This window comes from Triticum aestivum, chromosome 4B, assembly GCF_018294505.1.
Source record: "Triticum aestivum cultivar Chinese Spring chromosome 4B, IWGSC CS RefSeq v2.1, whole genome shotgun sequence".
In the NCBI taxonomy this organism is placed as follows: Eukaryota; Viridiplantae; Streptophyta; class Magnoliopsida; order Poales; family Poaceae; genus Triticum; species Triticum aestivum.
Window position 1 is genome coordinate 46146756 of NC_057804.1, and position 14105 is coordinate 46160860.

A 14105-nucleotide genomic window follows, 5' to 3' on the forward strand; every position below is an offset into this window, starting at 1 on the left:
TTTTTATTTTTTCTGGTTGTTGAACTAAAACATAGGTATATTTAATATGTGTCACATTTCGTTCTCTCCCCCTGTCATAACTTGTTCTATGTGGTGGTAGCCGTCCTGTTTTGTATGCCATATTACGTAGCGCAAGTCAAACAACTTAAATACATCTCGACATCATTTCTTAGTTTCAACATGTACTATGCTAGCTACATCCCCAATTTGCTTCTTTTGTATGATAGATTCCTCCCACGTGTAGGACATTATATTGTATATTTATATTCCTCTTGCATACTTGATACCACGTGCATTTTACATTTCGATTCTTTCAAGCATTCCATTTTAATTTATTGTTGGTTCTGATAGTCTAGTCATGAGACACGTCTATGTAAACCATATATCTTTGACCTAGTCAAGATGGTAATTTAATACAATAGATATACCAATTAGATATTTAAGATAAGTTTTTTTTCACTTTTAATCTAAAAACATGTTCTTGCCTCTTTCATCTGATACAGATTAATTTTACATGGTTTATGCTTACCTAATTGCTAAGAGACAAAGCAGCCAAATAAAATATTACTTGCACTTTGGGATTGCCATACAAACCGGATTGCACCTCACTACCGCTAATGCATATCAAACGTCCACCAACTGGACTACTCTCCTTTTTCCCTTCTTAATTGTTTTTAGCTCTGGCCGGACTCCTTTTTTTTCCTAATCGTGTTTGGCTCTGGGCTAGCATATATCTGTTTGTACGTGACATATTCAACTATTTGTACCTAACAATATTATTTGTATGTAACGCTTTAATCTTTAAATCTCCGCCCTTAATTTCTCAAATTAATGATCACTATATCCGGGTTGGCTCCTTTGTATGACAGGGTTCAGTTTATTTAGGTGGTCAATGCTCAGTTTTTTATGTTTGATTACCGTCCGCTGATCGGCTGGCCTGCTGCGGACATTTTATGTTTGATTATCGTCCGCTCATCGGCTGGCCTGCTACGAAGTCCGCCTTAAGCAATGCATGTGTCTGTGTCGTTTAGTGCATGAAAATCAATCGTAGTGTCTTTGCACGTAGAAACGTGATGGGTTAGAGCTCTGTATTTCCTATTCTGTGCACATGATTCAGTCTACCTTTTTGGTATTGCACGTAATATTTTAGTTTCCTAATTTCAATCGTATCTGTTCATGATTCTAGTCCTCTTCGCTTTGTAAAAGCATATACACGTGACAGTTCAATACGATGGTGCATATACATGTCAAATATGTGTTACGTAGACGTGACAGTTCAATATGATGGTGCATATACATGTCAAATATGTGTTACGTAAAAACTCTCAAATCTCAGCTATTACTATTCTAATCAAAGGGCCGAAATAATATTAGCACATGTGGACGAACGTGATGGCTCGTTTGACTTCTGTATTATATATATAATAGATAGATTCTCCTTAGAGAGATCAACATGAGTAGCAAAAGATTCACAAAAGGAAGCTACTATCTCAGAGTCAAGTCCATATTTAGTGCTAAATTTTTGAAAAGCATCGGTATTCATAAATAATTTAACATAATCAAACTCAAGCTTAATACCTCATTCTTTACCTTCGTTGAGTACCCAATCTTCATAGTTGCGTTTAATTCTTTCCAAAAGATCCCACCAGAATTCAATAGTCTTCTTCATAAAGGAACCAGTACAAGAAGTATCGAGCATGGATTGATCATTATGAGAAAGTCGAGCATAGAAGTTCTGAATAATAATTTTTGTTGAGAGCTCATGATTGGGGCATGAATATAACATTGACTTAATCCTCCCCTAAGATAGAGCGATACTTTCTCCTTCACAAGGCCAAAAATTATATATATAATTTCGATCATGATAAACTAGATGCATAGGATATTTTTTTGGTGAAATTCCAATTTCAATCTATTCCAATTCCAAGATCCAATATCATTGCATAGCCTAGCCAATACACTACTAGGAAAAGGGCTATAGATAATATGGACATCAATGGCGCACCACACATGTGATGCGCCACTGCTACATGTGTTGGTACGCCATTAGTGTCCATCACACTAATGACGCACCACACCCACGATGCGCCACTACTAACAAATTCTTTTTTTCCAAAACAAGTAATGGCGCACCAGGGCATAGTGCGCCATTACTAGCTAAACTAGTAATAGCGCACCACACACCGAGTGCGCCACTACTGAGAATTTTTTCTTTCTTTTTTTTCAAAACTAGTAATGGCGCACCAGAGTATAGTGCGCCATTACTAGTTCAAACTAGTAATGGCACACCACATCCACGGTGCGCCACTACTGACATTTTTTTATTTTTTTTGCAAAACTAGTAATGGCGCACCACGTAACCGGTGCGCCATTAGTTACCAGGGTTACTAATGGCGCATTTATAGGTGGTGCGCCATTAGTAACCTAATACCAGCTAGATATTTTGGACAGCCACCTACCACACTCACTTTCCCCACTTCATTCTCTCCACCTCCTCCTCCTCACCTCATTTGCACCATAGATTCACCCAAATTAAGTGGTTAAATTACCTTTTTTTGATAGGTAAGTAAGGGGAAAGCTTTCTTTATGTTGTAGATCTACTTTTTTCTCCCTCCAACAACGTGCACATGCACTTCTTATGGCCTAGCTATATCTACGTATGTTTGTGGTGTTGCATATGTTTGTGGTGTTGCATATATGTTTGTGTTTGTAGGTACCGGTATTTGAAATGCGATAGTTGCCAATATTTTGCCGGAATGTTGATTCATTTCCGTTTCGGCGAGAATTTGGCACTATGCATTCTTTTTGGTCCTATTTTTAGGCAAAGTCATGCCAAATTTTTTCTTGGTTCTAAAATATCGTTTTGCTCTACCCCGCAGGCGATCATGGTCTGCATGATGACCGAAGGCATCGTGAATAGGTTTTTGAGCTCTGTGAAGGCCGAGATGCTTCAAAAGAACGAGATGGAGATAAGATGTCCATGTCGAAGATGCAAGCTGAGGAGCCTTATGGACCCGGATTCCGTACAGGTGCGGGACCACCTGCTCTTACGTGGATTCATGGATGGCTATCGGTGGCAAGGTGATGAAGATGATTATGAAGTCGTCCATGGGGGCTGGGCAAGAAATGAGGAAGGGCAGCAAGACAACCGCGGCGAGGGCGGGCGAGAAGACGAAGAATCTCCAGGACATGATCACGAAGTAGATGTAGTACACAGTCATCATGTAGAAGATGCCAGACATGATGATGAGGAAGATGCAGGAGCAAACGAAGGGCATGATCGTGAAGATGAAGATGCTGGAGCAGACGATGATGGACCATCGATGGGCTGGCTGCAGGACCCTCATATTCAAGAGATGCTTCTAAAGCAGATGGATAACGCAAGAGCTGCCGCCCGAGAGAAAGCCAAGCTGGATCAACTAGAGATAGATGCGGTTACTCCATTGTATGAAGGACGCAGGCCCGAGGATACCCGCCTAAAAGTAACGCTCATGGCTCTGGGGATGAAGGTAAAACACAAAATGACCGACACATGCTTCGACGAGAACATGCCATTCTGGCACGAACGTCTTCCCAAGGGGAACAAGTGACCGACCAGTTTCGAGGAGGCGAAGAAAATCGTGTGTCCTCTGGATTTACCGGACGTGAAATACCATGTGTGCATGAACAATTGCATCATTTATTGGGACGAGCACGCGGAGTCTACCATATGTCCGGTGTGTAGCATCAGTCTATACAAGAACAGGAAGAAAGCTCCTCGAAAAGTGGTGTGGTACTTTTCGACCACTCCTCGTTTGCAGCAGTATTTCGCGGACCCTAAGGTAACAAAGCTCCTGCGTTGGCACGCGGATAGGGAGGAGAAGAAGCGAGAAGATGACGGAAATGATCCGGAGATAAATAAAAAAGACAAGATGCTGAGTCACCCTAAGGATGCGAGCCAGTGGCAAGCGTTGAACTTCGAATACCCAGAATTTGGGGATGATCCAAGGAACATCGTGCTGGGCGCGAGCACCGATGGAGTCAATCCGTTTGGCAGCCAGAGAAGCACACATAGCACCTGGCCTGTGTTTGTGTGGATGTACAACCTTCCCCCCTGGTTGTGCATAAAGAGGAAGTACATTCACATGAGTATGCTAATTGAAGGGCCGAAACAACCAGGGAACGACATCAATCTGTATCTGGGGCTGCTGAAAGAGGAGCTAGACACATTGTGGAAAACGCCAGCCAATACGTGGGACGCCACAGAGAAAGAATATTTCCCTATGAGAGCCGCACTGCTCATGACGGTGCATGACTATCTCGGTTACGGATATGTCACGGGGTAGGTGGTCCACGGATTTTCTGGATGCGTCAGGTGCATGGATGACACAACATATTGTAAGCTAGATAGAGATCTCGGGTCTTTGAAAACCGTGTGCATGGGACATCGAAGGTGGCTTCGCGACGATGACTCATGGAGAAAACGCAAGGATCTGTTCAATGGTCAAATCGAACCCCATAGACGCCCGCGTACGAGGAGCGGTGAGGAAATAGACAAGCTATTAAAAAATTGGAAAGAGTGCCCACTGCCGGGAAAGGCGCCAGATCCGGGAAAGAAGCGAAAGGCGCCAGACCCGCTGCTGAAGGTATGGAAAACAAGGTCTGTTTTCTGGGACTTGCCGTATGCTACGTCTTGAGCTTGCGTTGGTTTTCCTTGAAGAGGAAAGGGTGATGCAACACAGTAGCGTAAGTATTTCCCTCTGTTTTTGAGAACCAAGGTATCAATCCAGTAGGAGGCTCCTCACAAGTCCCACGAACCTACACAAACAAACAAAGAACTCGCAACCAACGCGATAAAGGGGTTGTCAATCCCTTCACGGCCACTTGCGAAAGTGAGATCTGATAGAGATAATATGATAAGATAAATATATTTTTCGTATTTTGTGATATAGATGCAGAAAGTAAAGATGAAAATAAAAGTAGATTGAAAGCTTATATGATAAAGGATAGACCCGGGGGCCATAGGTTTCACTAGAGGCTTCTCTCAAGATAGCATAAGTATTACGGTGGGTGAACAAATTACTGTCGAGCAATTGATAGAAAAGTGAATAATTATGATATTATCTAGGCATGATCATGTATATAGGCATCACGTCCATGACAAGTAGACCAACTCCTGCCTGCATCTACTACTATTACTCCACACATCGACCGCTATCCAGCATGCATCTAGAGTATTAAGTTCATAAGAACAGAGTAACGCATTAAGAAAGATGACATGATGTAGAGGGATAAACTCAAGCAATATAATATAAATCCCATCTTTTTATCCTCGATGGCAACAATACAATACGTGTCTTGCAACCCTTTCTGTCACTGGGTAAGAACACCGCAAGATTGAACCCAACGCTAAGCACTTCTCCCATGGCAAGAAAGATCAATCTAGTAGGCCAAACCAAACAGATAATTCGAAGAGACTTGCAAATATAACTCAATCATACATAAAAGAATTCAGAGAAAATCCAAATATTACTCATAGATAAACTTGATCATAAACCCACAATTCATCGGATCTCGACAAACACACCGCAAAAAGAGATTACATCGAATAGATCTCCACAAGAGAGGGGGAGAACATTGTATTGAGATCCAAAAAGAGAGAAGAAGCCATCTAGCTAATAACTATGGACCCGAAGGTCTGTGGTAAACTACTCACAACTCATTGGAGGGGCTATGGCGTTGATGTAGAAGTCCTCCGTGGTGGATTCCCCCTCTGGCAGAGCGCCGGTGACGGCTCCAAGATGGGATCTCGCGGATACAGAAGGTTACGGTGGCGGAAATATATCTTCGGTGGCTCCCTGGATATTTTCGGGGTATGTAGGCTTATATAGGAGGAAGAAGTACGTCGGTGGCCGCCCGAGGGGCCCACGAGATAGGGGGGCGCGCCCTGTAGGGGTGGGCGCGCCCCCCACCCTCGTGGCTGCCTTGGCTGCTTCTTGACTTGCACTCCGAGTCCTCTGGATCTTGTTCATTCCAAAAATCACGCTTCCGAAGGTTTCATTCCATTTGGACTTCATTTGATGTTTCTTTTCTTTGAAATACAGAAATAGGCAAAAAAAACAGCAATACAGCCTAGGCCTCCGGTTTGTAGGTTAGTCCCAAAAATGATATAAATGTGTAAAATAAAGCCAATAGACATCCAAAACAGGTAATATAATAGCATGGAACAATAAAAAATTATAGATACGTCGGAGACATATCAAGCATCCCCAAGCTTAATTCCTACTCGTCCTCGAGTAGGTAAATGATAAAAACAGAATTTTTGATGTGGAATGCTACCTAGCATAATTCTCAATGTAATTTTATTTGTTGTGGCATGAATGTTCAGATCCAAATGATTCAAGATAAAAGCTTATAAAACATAAAAATAATAATACTTCAAAGCATACTAACAAATAACCATGTCCTATCAAAATAGCATAGCCAAAGAAACCTTATCCCTACAAAATCATATAGTTAGGCCATGCTTCATTTTCATTACACAAAATACTCCCATCATGTACAACCCCGATTACGAGCCGAGCAATTGGTTCATACTTTTTAACACGCTTCAGCTTTTTTGAACTCTTACGCCATACATGAGCGCAAGCCATGGACATATCACTATGGTGGTCTATGGTGGTGGTTGTAAGGACAAAAAGGGAGAAGATAATCTCACATCAACTAGGCGTATCAACGGGCTATGGAGATGCCCATTAATAGATATCAATGTGAGTGAGTAGGGATTGCCATGCAACGGATGCACTAGAGCTATAAATGTATGAAATCTCAACAAAAGAAACTAAGTGGGTGTGCATCCAACTTGCTTGCTCACGAAGACCTAGGGCGTTTTGAGGAAGCCCATCATTGCAATATACAAGCCAAGTTCTATAATGAAAAATTTCCACTAGTATATGAAAGTGACAACATAGGAGACTCTTTATCATGAAGATCATGGTGCTATTTTGAAGCACAAGTGTTGAAAAGAGATAGTAGCAATTGTCCCTTCACTCTTTTTCTCTCATTTTTTTCTCTTTTTCTCTTTTTTTTCTTTTTCTTCTTTTTTTTTCTTTTTTTCTTTCTTTTTTTTCTTTTTGGTGGGCTTCTTTGGGCTCTTTTATTTTTATGAAGTCCGAAGTCTCATCCCGACTTGTGGGGGAATCATAGTCTTCATCATCCTTTCCTCATCGGAACAGTGCTCTAATAATGAAGATCATCATACTTTTATTGATTTACACCTCAAGAATTACAACTCAAAGCTAGAACAAGATATGACTCTATATGAATGCCTCCGGCGGTGTATCAGCATATGCAATGAATCAAGAGTGACGTGTATGAAAATTATGAAGGTAGCTTTGCCACAAATACGATGTCAACTACATGATCATGCAAAGAGCAATATGACAATGATGGAACGTGTCATAATAAACGGAACGGTGAAAAGTTGCATGGTAATATATCTCGGAATGGCTATGGAAATGCCATAATAGGTAGGTATGGTGGCTGTTTTGAGGAAGGTAAATAATGGGTTCATGATACCGGCGAAAATTGCGCGGTAAAATAGAGGCTAGCATAGTGGAAGGATGAGTCTGCGTATATCCATGGACTCACATTAGTCATAAAGAACTCATATACTTATTGCAAAAGTCTACTTAGCCCTCGAAGCAAAGTACTACTACGCATGCCCCTAGAGGGATAGATTGGTAGGAAAAGACCATCGCTCGTCCCCGACTGCCACTCATAAGGAAGAGAATCAAAAGAGCACATCATGCAACAAATTTGTCACACAACTTTTACCATACGTGCATGCTACGGGACTTCCCAACTTCAACACAAGTATTTCTCAATTTCATAATTATCCACTAGCATGACTCTAGCATTACTACCTTTGTATCTCAAAACAATTATCAAGCATCAAATTGATCCTAGTGTTTAATGCACTTTCTATGATAGTTTTTATTATACCCAACTTGGATGCTCATCATTCTAGGACCAAATTCATAACTAAAGCAAATACCATGCTGTTCTAAGAGACTCTCAAAATAATATAAGTGAAGCATGAGAGATCAACAATTTCTTCAAAATTAATCCACTGCCGTGCTCTAAAAGATATAAGTGAAGTACTAGAGCAAAAACTATCTAGCTCAAAAGATATAAGTGAAGCACATAACATATTCTAATAAAATTTCAATCAAGTAGGCTTCTCCCAAAAGGTGTGTACAGCAAGGATGATTGTGGTAAACTAACAAGCAAATACTAATATAATGCACGACGCTCCAAGCAAAACACATATCATGTGGCGAATAAAAATATAGCTCCAAGTAAAGTTACCAATGAACGAAGACGAAAGAGGGGATGCCTTCCCGGGGCATCCCCAAGCTTAGGCTTTTGGCTATTATTGAATATCTTGGGGTGCCTTGGGCATCCCCAAGCTTAGGCTTTTGCCACCCTTTATTCCATAGTCCATGAAATCTTTACCCAAAACTTGAAAACTTCACAACACAAAACTCAACAGGAAATCTCATAAGCTCCGTTAGTGAAAGAAAACAAAACCACCACATAAGGTACTGTAATGTACTCATTCTTTATTTATATTGGTGTTAAACCTACTGTATTCCAAGTTCTCTATGGTTCATACCTTTACATACTAGCCATAGATGCATGAAAATAAGCAAACAACACACAAAAGGCAGAATCTGTCAAAATCAGAACATTCTGTAGCAATATGTAACTAACGCAAATTTCTGGAACCTAAAAAATCCTAAGAAAATAGGACGTCCTCTAGAATTTTCCTATTGAACAGCAGCAAAAAGAATCAATGCAAAAGCTCGTTTCTGTGATTTATTGAATTTTTTCTCGTGAGCACAAAGTTTCTATTTTTCAGCAGAATCAAATCAACTCATATCATAGGTTAGCCTATAGGTTCTACTTGGCACAAACACTAAATAAAACATGAAAACACATCTAAACAGAAAGTAGAAACAAAATTTATTACTAAATAGGAAAAAAAACAAGAAACACAAAGAAAATTGGGTTGCCTCCCAACCAGCGCTATCGTTTAACGCCCCTAGCTAGGCACAAAAGTGAAGATAGATCTAAGTAGTGCCATCTTTGGCACTTGATTCATCAATAGAGCACTTATAATCTTTAGGGGTTTCTCCCTTTTTAGTAATGATAAAACCTTTAGGAAAAAATTCAAGAAATTTGTTTGCAGCGGAAGGTTCCTTAACGATAGAGAGACAGTTGGGATGATCACTTATGGAACTGAGATCCGCGTCTCCCTTATTAGAGGATTCACCCTTATTTTTAGGAACATAAATAAACTTGGCGGTTTTAGTAGAGGGTTTTGGAGTGTTTTTCATGGATGAAAATGCGGAACCTAAGTTAGTAATGATATCCTCAAGTTTACCAATTCTTGTAGAATCTATATCTATTTTTTCATTAAGTATAGGTTCTTTCTCTTTAAGATTTTTCAAAGTAACTCCAACCCTAGATCCGTATTGGGTAATTTGATTATGGATCTTTTATCCAAATTTTCAATTAACTCAACAGTGGCAACTTTATTTTCAATGATCTCAAGCCGTTGCATAACATGTTCCAAAGTTAAAACAGTTCCATTAACCAAAAGAGGTGGTGGGCCAAACAAATCTAACATAGCATTATAAGCTTCAAACGTGTGGCTATTCAAGAAATCCCCTCCGGCAACGGTATCAAGAACGCATCTATTCCAAGCAGTAATGCCTACATAAAAATTGCAAAGAAGAACAGAAGTAGAAAGCTTCCTAGTGGATTTATTTTGAGCATTGCAAATTCTATGCCAAGCATCTTTTAAATTTTCTCCCTCCCTTTGCTTAAGATTGAGAATTTCATGTTCGGGAGTAATAACAAGGATAGGAGGACTAGCCATAACGACAATATAAACGATCGAACACACGAGCAAACGGAAAAAGGCAAGCGGAAAAGAGAGGATATTGGGAAAGAGAAGGCGAATAAAATGGCAAGGGTGAAGTGAGGGAGAGGAAAACGAGAGGCAAATGGCAAATAATCTAAATGTGAGGGAGATGAGATTGTGATGGGTACTTGGTATGTCTTGACTTGAGTGAAGACCTCCGCGGCAACGCCGCCAGAAATCCTTCTTGCTATGCCTTGAGCTTGCGTTGGTTTTCCTTGAAGAGGAAAGGGTGATGCGGCACAATAGCGTAAGTATTTCCCTCAGTTTTTGAGAACCAAGGTATCAATCCAGTAGGAGGCTCCTCACAAGTCCCATGAACCTACACAAACAAACAAAGAACTCGCAACCAACGCGATAAAGGGGTTGTCAATCCCTTCACGGCCACTTGTGAAAGTGAGATCTGATAGAGATAATATGATAAGATAAATATATTTTTGGTATTTTGTGATATAGATGCAGAAAATAAAGATGCAAATAAAAGTAGATTGAAAGCTTATATGATAAAGGATAGACCCGGGGGCCATAGGTTTCACTAGAGGCTTCTCTCAAGATAGCATAAGTATTACGGTGGGTGAACAAATTACTGTCGAACAATTGATAGAAAAGCGAATAATTATGAGATTATCTAGGCATGATCATGTATATAGGCATCACGTCCACGACAAGTAGACCGACTCCTGCCTGCATCTACTACTATTACTCCACACATCGAACGCTATCTAGCATGCATCTAGAGTATTAAGTTCATAAGAACAGAGTAACGCATTAAGAAAGATGACATGATGTAGAGGGATAAGCTCAAGCAATATGATATAAACCCCATCTTTTTATCCTTGAAGGCAACAATACAATACGTGTCTTGCAACCCTTTCTGTCACTGGGTAAGAACACCGCAAGATTGAACCCAAAGCTAAGCACTTCTCCCATGGCAAGAAAGATCAATCTAGTAGGACAAACCAAACAGATAATTTGAAGAGACTTGCAAATATAACTCAATCATACATAAAATAATTCAGAGAAAATCCAAATATTACTCATAGATAAACTTGATCATAAACCCACAATTCATCGGATCTCGACAAACACACCGCAAAAAGAGATTACATCAAATAGATCTCCACAAGAGAGGTTGAGAACATTGTATTGAGATCCAAAAAGAGAGAAGAAGCCATCTAGCTAATAACTATGGACCCGAAGGTCTATGGTAAACTACTCACAACCCATTGGAGGGGCTATGGCGTTGATGTAGAAGTCCTCCGTGGTGGATTCCCCCTCCGGCAGAGCGCCGGTGACGGCTCCAAGATGGGATCTCGCGGATACAGAAGGTTACGGTGGCAGAAATATTTCTTCGGTGGCTCCCTGGATGTTTTTGGGGTATGTAGGCTTATATAGGAGGAAGAAGTACGCCGGTGGCCGCCCGAGGGTCCCACGAGACAGGGGGCACGCCTTGTAGGGGTGGGCGTGCCCCCACCCTTGTGGCTGCCTCATCTGCTTCTTGACTTGCACTCCAAGTCCTCCGGATCACGTTCTTTCTAAAAAATCATGCTCCCGAAGGTTTCATTCCGTTTGGACTCCGTCTGATATTCCTTTTCTTCGAAATACTGAAATAGGCAAAAAAACAGCAATACGGGATGGGCCTCCAGTTAGTAGGTTAGTCCCAAAAATGATATAAATGTGTAAAATAAAGACATAGACATCCAAAACAGGTAATATAATAGCATGGAACAATAAAAAATTATAGATATGTTGGAGACGTATCACCGTACTGGAAGATCCTCCGTGTGGCTCACAGCCTTGATGTCATGCATATCACGAAGAACTTGTGTGAGAGTCTGCTTGGTACCCTGCTCAACATGCCAGAGAGGACCAAAGATGGGTCGAAAGCAAGGGCAGACTTGAAATCAATGGGCATCAGGGAGGAGCTTCTCGCTAATAATGATGATGATGAGGCGAAGAAGGACAAGGAAAGTCGCCGCAAAGGCAAAAAGGCCAAGAAGACTAGAAATGACTTCCCTCCCGCGTGCTTCATTCTAAGTCAGGAGGAGATCGAGCAGTTTTTCACCTGCCTCATAGGTGTAAAACTTCCTTATGGTTACGCGGGGAAGATAAGCAGATACCTAGACTCAGCGAAGCAGAAGTTCAGGGGATGAAGTCTCACGACTGTCATGTGCTGATGACGCAGATACTTCTAGTTGCAATCCGTGGGATCATGGACGCGCACGTCCGTGAAACGCTATTTGTCCTATGCAACTTTTTCGACGTCATCTCTCGGAAGTCGGTTGGCGTGAGGCAACTCAGAAGGCTACATGAAGAGATCGTGGTGATACTATGCGAGCTTGAGATGTACTTCCCACCCGCATTCGTCGATGTTATGGTGCATCTGCTGGTCCATATCATGGAGGATATCATCCTACTCGGGCTGATGTTCCTGCACAGCATGATGCCATTCGAAAGGATGAATGGTGTTATCAAAGGATACGTTCGCAACATGTCACGTCCAGAGGGAAGCATAGCCAGGGGCTTTCTAACCGAAGAGTGCATCTCCTACTGCACGAATTATCTAGGCATCGATTACCCCATTGGTCTACCCATTAACAGGCACCTCGGCAGGCTCGCTAGATGGCGTCACCGCGATGGTCGCCGCAAAATGCATGTCGACTTCGAGGGTCGACTCGCCGACTTTGAAAGAGCAAACCTAGTCGCGCTACAACACACAGACGTGGTCGATCCTTGGGTGGTAGAGCACAAAACCTTTATTGAGAATACATACAATGACCGAGGCCAACAGAGGACGTACGGAGATATAATCAAAGAGCACAACTCATGTTTCACGCGTTGGTTCAAGGAGAAGCTTCTGTCGTACCCTTTACATGAGGACTCTTTGGCGGAAGAAAAACTCATATTCACCTTGTCACAGGGCGCCGAGCACAAACTGATGACCTATGAGGCGTACTATCTCAATGGCTACATATTCTACACCAAGGGAAAGGACATGAAGAGCGATGGTTATCAAAACTCCGGGGTAGCGATGGAATCCTACACCGGTAACGACAAGGACAGATACTATGGAAGGATCAAGGAGATCTGGGAGCTGAGCTACACTAGAGAGAAGGTCCCGATGTTCCGTGTTAGATGGGCCAAGAGCGTCCTAAAAGAAAACCGGTATTTCATGACCATGGTTATACCCGAAGCCAAATCCAAGACCGCGAGCGCAAACGTCACCGCGAAAAATGAACCATGGGTACTGGCTTCCCAAGTGGACCAATGCTTCTTCATTACCGACCCGTCAAAGCCCAGTCGTGTTGTCGTGAGGAGAGGCAAAAGGAAAATTATCGGAATGGATGGAGTCGCCAATGAACAAGACTTCGACAAGTACGGCGACACAAAGATGGAACATGACGACGACGATGAAGTACCAGCATACACCACAAGAAGAAGCAGGACCACCCTACCTAAAGGACATCCGTTCAAGAGAAGAACTCCATTTGCGAAAAATAAGGACAAGAAGATTGTGAACAAATAGCTAGCTAAGATCGATTGTATTTAAATTGTATCCTTCATTTCTCGATTGTATTTCGACATATGGAAATGGGTGGCACTTTTTGAATTCATGAATATTTTGAAATTTGATGATATTTTTTCATATTCATAAATGTTTTCTCAAAAATTATTAGATGCAACTAAAAATCAAAAAAAATCAAATAACAAATTTGATGATATTTTTTCATATTCATAAATGTTTTCAAATTCATATTTTTTCATAAATGTTTAAATCTGATGATATTTTTCATAAATATTTTCCCACGTTCATAAATGTTTTCAAAAATTATTAGACGCAACTAAAAATCCAAAAAAATTACTAATGGCGCACCGCTACGAGGTGCGCCATTGCTATACAAAAAAAGGTTACTAATGGCGCACCGCCAGGAGGTGCGCCAGTGCTATCAAAAAAAATTACTAATGGCGCACCGCTAGGGGGTGCGCCATTGCTAACCCTCCCCCACTAAAATCCCTAATCCCCTTTCCCCAATCGATCACATCTCTCTCAGCCCCCCACCCACTACGCCGACCCACTGCGCCGCCGCTGCCCCGACCCACTGCGCCGCCGCCGCCCCCAACGCCTCGCCTCCCATCA